The following is a 9,033-nucleotide window of genomic DNA, read 5'->3' as shown; positions in this document are numbered from 1 at the left end:
TGAGAGCGAGCCAGTAACCTCCTCTTCATCCACCTCCAAAGTGACTTGTCTGAGTTCACAGCTTGAATGTGGATGAGCAGAGATGCCTCGGGGACCTGTGACCCCTTGATGCTCTGCAGCCCTCCACCCCACACCATAGACAGCTGCCCCAGGAGACACTCACAGGGTCAGCCCTGTGGGGAGGTACAGCTTCTGTGCAAGATTTGCCCAGGTCCCGTCTGCCCAAGCACACAGGTCTGTCTTCACCCTGTGATCCCTTTCCCACATCGTGGAGGCACCACCGCCCCTGTGTGCAATGTTCCTTCTCCTCTGGCAGAGGAATCGGAGGCTCAGATGAGCTTTAATTTGTGCCTGGACACGTTTCAATGACATATTTCCAAATCAGATGTTTCATCTACTCCGTTTATCCTAAATTCCATGACTCTATTTCAGAGCCTAACAGACCTCCGCTTGGGAAATTGACACATCCAAATGGACTATTTGGATGGAAGCTTCCATCTGACCAAGTGCAGCCAAAGCACCCGGCAAATGGAAAATGCAAACCATATGGCAGAAGGAGAACAGCAGATTTGCAGTCACATTATGAGCTCTGTGACAAATGGGGCTCTTGCAGGGGCACAAAGCTCTCATTGTCTTCGCTCATGGTGGATGGCCTTTGGGCAGAATAGTAGTAACCGTTCCTGAGAATTTCGGTTCAAGTTAACTCCTAAATAAATTAGCAATGCTCAAAAAATGTTAAATTGTAACATTTCTTCTTACAGTCTTGTTTTATTTATTTTTTTATCAAGCACTGCAGCATTAGTATGCACGGCAAAAATTAAAAGCCTGGGCATAGTTTTGGTCGAAGGAAAACCCAGTTCCACTAAAAGCAGCCACAGAGGAGGGAAGTGTGGGAGAGAATTAGGTGGGAAATGCAGCATGCACCGGGGGCTCTCCCTCCTGTTGCTGGCATCTTGGATCCCTGAGAAACTGAGGAAGGAACACAAACAAATGGGATTGAGGACAGATTTCAGAATCTAGAGATAATGCTCCAGGGGAGGGTGCCTCCTTCAGAGCCTCCTGCTTGAGGTCCGAGATCCATTCAGAATGCACAGGCTTCTTTGCAACTAGAGTACCCTTCACCAAGACTGGGGTGAAGACTGTCTGAAGGCTGGTGGAAAGAACCCCAGGAGAACACACCCCAGAGAACGCCAGTCCAATGGACTTGGGTTCCATATTAGTCAGGGTTCTGCAGAGAGACAGAGCCAATGGGTTGTCAATGTCTATACCTATCTGTATCTGTATTTGTATCTATAAATTTTTCTCCACCAACTTGTTACCAGGTTGGGGAATCCTTGTGTTTTAAGAAACTTAGATTTTGGTGGCACATCAATTGTTCCTAATCATTATCAACTGTAGAACAAGCATCTATTTATCTATCTATCTATCTATCTATCTATCTATCTATCTATCTATCTATCTACTGAGATTTATTTTAAGGATTGGCTCACAAGATTGTTGGGGCCAGCAAGTCCAAAATCTGCAGGGTAGGTTGGCAGGTTGGAGAGCCAGGGAAGAGTTGATGAGGCGGTGTTGAGTCTCAAATCCGCAGTCCAGAGGCAGAATCCCTTCCTCCATGGGAGACCCCAGTCCTTTTCTCTTCAGGCCTTCAACTGATCGGATGAGGTGCACCCATGTATGAAGGGTGATCTGCTTTACTCAAAGGCTACTGGTTTAAATGTTATTCACATCTAAAAAATACTTTCACAGCAGCATCTGGACTGGTGTTTGACTAAAAACTGGGTATCACGGCCCAGTCAAGTTGACACATGAAATTAACCATCAGAGAGTCTCAGGATTCCAGTGGCATGCCCTTCCTGGGCACAGGAGACCCACATGAGGCCAATCTTCACCTTCCATGTCACTTTGGCCCAGCATGGGAAGACAGTCGGGGCACTGGCCTGCGATTCTATAAGTAGGAATAAGGGTGAGGACTTGCTGTAGTTTAACTGTTGGACGTAACCTCCATGAGGAATCCCCTAGCATGGCTCCTTCTCATCTACTATGTTTCATCAACCGGATTATTCATCCAGGTTGTAAAGAACGAGGGGTATTCCAGTTCAACCATCATCGTGGCCAATAGCACCGTGAGAACATCTGCAGTGTTCCTGGTACTTCACCAGGTTGCAGAATCCCTGTGTTTTAAGGAACTTGGATTTTGGTGGCTCTTTAATTGTTCCTGATCATTACCAACTATTAATTTATAAATTCCCAAAGAACAAGTGTCTCTGTTCTTGGCATCTTAATTACTGGGCTGGTCAAAGTTGTAGCTAATTAGGAATTTGAGAGAAATTTCACAGACCTATTGGCTGGTACCCAAGCGGAGTCTGTGGCTCAGAGGTTTGTTTGGTTTACAAGTTAGGGTCTTATGTACCTGGTGCCAAGACAGCAATAGCTATGGCTGAGTGAGTGAAAGAATTCTCTACTTCCAGTTTACTGCCCGTCAGTTCTCTTGGAAAGAACTCTGTTTTTAATTGCCGTGAGTGTTCCATGAAAGGGTGGATTTCTTGTCCTTGCCTGAGCCTCCGATGAGGTGTAGTTGGTGTGCTTTGGCATGTTCACCCACTAATGTTGCAGAGGATGGACTCACATGTGTTTCCAGGGGTCCCTGTACATGGAAGCCTATAAGAAATCTCAGTGGAGAATTGGATCCCGGCATAAGGAGGGTCCTTCCCGGAATCAGGCGGGCAGGTGAAGCAGAGAGTGGAAAAGCACAGAGGCCCCTTTCCTGCAAGCTCACATGTGGGCTGGCATGGACACCATCACAGGCTGACCTGTGTTAACACACGTGGATGTGAACTCACTGTCTCTTACTAGTCTTCTCTCTTGGGCGCTGCCTGGTGCGGCAGGAGTTGTGCATGAAGATATTCAGAATGGTGTTCACGAAAAAGGAGTGGATTCCAACCAGACACCTGTATACCGTGTTCCCTTTCTCCCAATACTTCCAGTCACTTTCGATCAGATAAAATTCATGAAAATGCGGTCTCCCCTCATCCTGGGTCCTATAAACACTCACTTTGATCTCTAGGAGCCATTTACAGTGATAACTTTGAACTGTATGATGTTTTTAAAAATCGTAAGGGCTTAACAGAGTACACAAGATACAGCTAATTTCAGATGAAACCTCCCCGCCCCCCCCCCCCCCCACCGCCTGCTCCCAGGCCTGTCTAGTTCTGCCCACACAGCTGAGGCTGCAGGACTCAGGTGGGGATGAATATTGAGCTCCAGCCCTGCATCCCGTCCACCAGGCCAGGATGCTTCTCAAGGGTACACAAAGGCAAGAGGATGGCAGAGACTTAAAACTCATAAATTGCAGGCTTGGGGCCTGTGTGGCCCAGACCTCCTTACTTTGTTCCATGAAAATAGATTGTCAACATGAAGATGGTTATCACAGGCTGCCACGGGGGCCTGAGGGTCAATCTCTGCAAAGGCACCCCACTGGGAAATAGCTCCAAGCTAATCCTTTATGCATGATGGAGCCGGCAGGGTCATCTCAGATATCATAGGCACAGGTCTGTGACAAACAGCTTTTCCAAGATCTATGGGAAACGGTCCTTTGCAAGTTAATTCTGAACAAGGAAGAGCCGCAAGGTCAAAATTATGTGCCATGGGCTTATTATAGGAAAGAAGGAAATTTAATCTGAAATTATCTGCATCTTCCTTATTCTATTCTTTTTTTTTTAAAGATTTTATTTATTTATTTGACAGAGAGAGACACAGCAAGAGAGGGAACACAAGCAGGGGGAGTGGGAGAGGGAGAAGCAGGCTCCCCGCAGAGCAGGGAGCCCGATGCAGGACTTGATCCCAGGACCCCGGGATCATGACCTGAGCTGAAGGCAGTCGCTTAACCAACTGAGCCACCCAGGCGCCCCCTTATTCTATTCTTAAACACTTGTAATTTTTTAAAAAGTATTTAGTTCAAAATTATGGGTTCAGAATTATGTGCAAGCAAGGACCTGCAAGCCACAGTGTCACAAGAACATCTTCAGGGGCGCCTTGCTGGCTCAGTCGGTCAAGCATCTGCCTTCAGTTCAGGTCATGATCCCAGGGCCCTGGGATCAAGTCCCATATCGGGCTCCCTGCTCAGTGGGGAGTCTGCTTCTCCCTCCTCCTCTGCTCCCCCTTGCTCTCTCATGCTCTCTGTCAAATAAATAAATAAAATATTTTCAAAAAATCTTTTTAAAAAAGAACATCTTCAGCAGCACATAGCTGCATATGCGTATGTGCATGAATGTGTGAGGGGGTGTGTGTGTATGTGTATGTGTGTGTGTTATGTGTGCACACGTATGTGGGGATATGCTTGTATGCATGTGGATGACTCCTGAGAGTGTACGATGAGCTTTTGCATTGATTTCAAGTAAGCATCCCAGATAGAGAATGTGTAAGTTTCATACTTCAGAGTATGTCCCTCCTTGACATGGAAACAGACCCTCCCATAGGGAGGGATAAGCTAGGACCCGTCTCCCTGAGCTCATCTGCCATCAGGAGAGTAGGATGCAAGCTAGCTCCTCACTTTGAAACAAGGATGGATGCTCTGGAGCTCACGACTTGACTCGTGTAGGTGACTCTTAGACCCTTGCATAGGTCTCATGCTTGGCTAGTGACAACGATCTGCCATGTAGACTTGACCCTTGTTTGAAATTTCGAAGGGAAACACCTCGGGAGCATATTCTCATGGTAGGTTTTATCAAACACTCGAGTGTCCCAGGAGCTTCCGGATCTGCACCTGGGACACTTCCTTGCCTATAAAAGGGGTCCGAAGATATTGGCGGAGTTTAATTAGATTGCACGAAATGGAATCAAAGAAAAGACTAAATAATGATGGGAACGGAGCAGAGAGGTGTGAACATAGCCAGCTGAGGATGTTTTCATCCCTCCTGGGTTCGTGACCCCGTCATAAGGTGAGAGATAACCTGTGTTTTCCCTTTTACGAGACAAGAAAGATGTGTTGATTTCAGTGAGGAACTGATTTGGTCAAATGCTGAGAAGAGGACCAGCCGAGGTAAGATCGGAATGTTGTTACGTACACTGGCTCAGCGTCAGAGCAAATTCGAGTCCCCAGGGAAAGCTCCGTAAGTCTCTATCCCTCTAGGGCGGCTGCTTCCTCGTGTGGTGGGTACAATTCCCACCGTCACCACTGGGAGCTATAGTTTTGGCTTGCTTGTAAATTATGTGAACACTAAACAGAATCATGACCATTGTATTTTTTTTTCCTATGGCTTTTCATTATTCCCAAGATGACTACAGGGATTAAGTTCTAAAAGCTTTTAAAAAGGAAAGAAGAAGAAGAGTCTGTTTTCTGGCCAAGACCAACAGGAAATGATTTTGGCCTCAAAGCCATTTTCAGAATGAGTTATTATCGATCAAAAAGAAACTTATAATAGGAACCGTTTTTCCGCTATTACTATAATGTTAGCTACTGGGAATGTAATTGTACTTATATATGGAGATGTGGTTTTTATTTTAGAAAATGCTCATAATTCTCTTGCATGCAGTCTGGTTGGAATTGGATTGCATGCTTCTGTTTGACCAAAAGCAAGGCAAGGCCCAAGGACAATGTGGGGAGACAACAACACAACAAGGACCCACAGCAGGAGTCCTCAACTGTATTCACAGCAGTTGGTCCTCTGATTCCACCAAAAACACTTTCTTAACTGTTGCCCTTGGAGCTGTAATTAAAAGGAAAAATACAATAAAAACATTCTAATCTGCTCAATGCCACATCTGCGCTGTAGTTTAACTAGTGCATTCCCAGAAACATCTCCTTAATTAAAGGCATAAATCCATCCAGTCATCTGCATAAACACTGCGATTTGCAAAACTGAGGATTTTCCTCCCTCAAGCGCCATATTCTGGATGGGATAGAAATGATGAATTGAGACATTTGCCTGCAACAGCGACAAAGAAGAGATAAAACGAGGAAAAAGTGTGGGTTTGGGTGGATGCTAGACAACCAATAAGCAAGAGGCTTTTCTCCCGCAGTGCATTCATTCCCCCTTCCATCTTTCTGAAGTTTATCAGAGTGTGGGTTCCCAAGAGGTGTCCGTGGTCTGGGGCACCACAGTCCCTTCCTTGTAAAGCAGTGAGGGGAGCCACTTGCTCTGCTCTCTGACCGCTAAGCATCCTGGGGAGATGTTTAAAACACCGCTGGGAAAGACAAGCTTCCCGTCCCACCGGTGAGTTTAGAGAGCTGAGCCAGAGGATGCAGGAGAGCGTGGAGTGGCAGTGACAGTTCCAGAAGGAGGAAGATGTGGACTGTGTTTGGAGGCGCTACCAAGCTCAGGCAGCTCAGGGCTGCTACCCAGCTTCCTACAAGATCACTGCCCGAGAAGGGAGACCCTCCCTGGCGACCCCTCCCCTTTCTCCACTGCACCATCCCCTCCTCCCTCATCACTGTCTCTTTGTTGAAAGTAATATTTCCCCTGAATATTTCCGCTGGGGAGTCTCTCTTCTGACCTCCAAACAGGGCTCTAAAGACAGGCTAATCCATTGCCCCAGAGGCCAGACAACAGGCCAGGGCAAAGGGGATTTTTCCTTTCCTTTGAGATGAATATGAATGGGCTGGACAAAGAGGGGGCAGAGGTGGGGGCAGGAAATCTGAGCTGGGCGTTCACACTAGGGTGGGGCACACCCCGGGGGGCACATTTCCTGGGAAGAACCGGGCCAGCTTTCCCTCCCCTGCTGGTAGGGCCTCCCTTTGCATGGTGGGTCAGACTGGCGCATCTCCCACATGCAGGCACTGAGGAAGATAGTCTTGAGGAAGTCTTCATGGCGCAGCCCACACACACCTCTGCCTCCGCCCTTCTTCCCCAACCCCACACCTCTGCCTCCACCCTTCTTTTTCCTGTGCAAGAGAATTTCTTTGTGACATGCTGCACAGCGCCCTCCGGCAGGAGGGGTGACACTGCAGAAGATGTCTGAGAGAAGGGTGTGAGTGGTGGGCCGGACACTCAGCAGAACGCCCCAGCTCCAGCTCCCTCCTCCCCCTGGAATCATCGCTCAGCGTGCTCCTCCCCAAACCCCCCGTGACCACCCACATGAGGACACGAGGGACCCTCTTCCTCAGAGTTTCCTGAGTCCACACCAGAAGTTGCTTAGGAACCTGTTTCATACAGCAGGTGAGGTGGAACCTTCTCAGGCTTTTCATTTCCATGGGAAAGGATATTAATGACTTAAGGCCTCCCTCTACCTCCTCGGCAAGAATCATTGATGAGTCTGGGAAAAGGAAGCGGCTCCGATGGCTTAGTTCTATCTTCACCTTGCTGCTTGGGTGTTCCCGCTCCTCGTGCCTGTGATGCCCCAGACGTGGGTGGGTAGGTTTCATTTGGGGGTTGAGGATTAGGAAGCTCATTGTTGCTGCACCCCTAAAGCACATGCTCCAACACCTGCTTTATCAGTTACGGGAGTTCGGTTTGCTCCTCAATCACTACCAGAACTCAGGTGAGCTCTGGACCAGCTGTGGCTGCCATGAGCATCCCTGCCTGCATACCCATGCAACATGGTGAATGCAGACACAGTGGGAAGAGCCCTACTGGTTCAGATTCCCCTCTGTGGCTTCAGCCTGGATTGGATAGGCTGCGTTTTGGGACATTCTTCATCTCAGCCAGATGCAGGGGACAGTGGGGTCCTCAGCCGCATCGCGTGGACAGAAGGCACAAGTGGATTCTGGCCCCAAGGAATCCAATGGTGTGGAACATCTTCACACCTGGTTGTGCCCAAGGGGGAGGGGTGTTCTGTAGACGCAAACTTCTAATTTGAGGAAAGGAGGAAAAGGAGGTGGAGGGGCAGGAAGAGGAGAGGAGAGATAGAGTTTCTGAGCAGCATCCTGAAGTGTCAGGGTTCAGATGTAGTACATGGTCAAAGAGAAACAGGGAAGGTTTTTTAATATCTCTCTTTTTTGGGATGTTAATGATATTATATTGATACGTTATACTCTCTCCATAAAACAACTAACCTGGTTTGTCCATGAATGGCCACTGGACTGTTTTCATTTTGCTATTGATTTTAGGTTGAGAACAAAGGGGCACATGAACTCTTGTCTATAAATCACCAGCAATCTTGTTGCTGAGAACTAATTACACTGACATCCCCATCTTTTACACTGCATTTATTACCAACGATTGTGCTCTGGGATGAGGAGCGGATGAAAGGGAACACTGGGAGGCTTTGTCTGTATCCCCACACTAGACCATCAATCTCCTCAATGAAATGAGGCAAGAGGTGTCATCCTTCCAGAAGGGACGAGATAAAAGATGTGCTGCTGAACCAACTGATGATTACACATTTGCATAGGAGAACTTGCAATTTCTACCCATCAAACTTGCTTCTCCTGTGCTTGCTTTGGCACATTGCTTTTAAGTTAATTTTCAGTGAAAACCATGGAGGGAGCTTTAGGATGGGCTGGAAGGACCTGGTGCTGGGTGTAGGCATATGTGTTTCATTGGATTTTTTAATTATAAAGTTAGTATGCCCCCATTACAGAAAGTATAGAAAAATGCAGCAAGGATTGGTATTCCTCTTGTGAGTCACAGAGGTTTCTCAGATTCAAACTGGAGATACCTCCAAATGAGAAAAGAGTGAGATGCACCAAGCAGATGGTTGTGCAAGAAAACCACAGATCAGGGGTTCTCAAGGTGCAGTTGCTGGCCAGCAGCATCAAAGACCTTGTTAGACGTGCAAATTCCGGGACCCCACTCCAGACTAACTGAATCAGGAGCTCTGAGAGTGGGGCCAGCAATTTGTATCTTAACGAGCCTTCCAGGTGATCCTTCTATAAGCTCTGGTGTGAGAACCACTGCTCCAGCCCACAGTCCCGAAAAGTAAGTGGTGACCTGAATCAACACTCTGGGGGAAGTTTTCCCATTGAGACAGGCCCAGGAATGGTCACATGACACAATTACAGGGAAGCTTTTCTCCTGTGGGTATGCATAGCCTGAAGAGAAAGTCATTGTACAATAACATATGCATTGAAATTATATCCAACCCCCCCCCCCA

The sequence above is a fragment of the Mirounga leonina genome, unplaced genomic scaffold (genome assembly GCF_011800145.1).
Source record: "Mirounga leonina isolate KUSES-001 unplaced genomic scaffold, KU_Mleo_1.0 Mir_173, whole genome shotgun sequence".
In the NCBI taxonomy this organism is placed as follows: Eukaryota; Metazoa; Chordata; class Mammalia; order Carnivora; family Phocidae; genus Mirounga; species Mirounga leonina.
Note: the sequence above shows the minus strand (reverse complement) of the source record.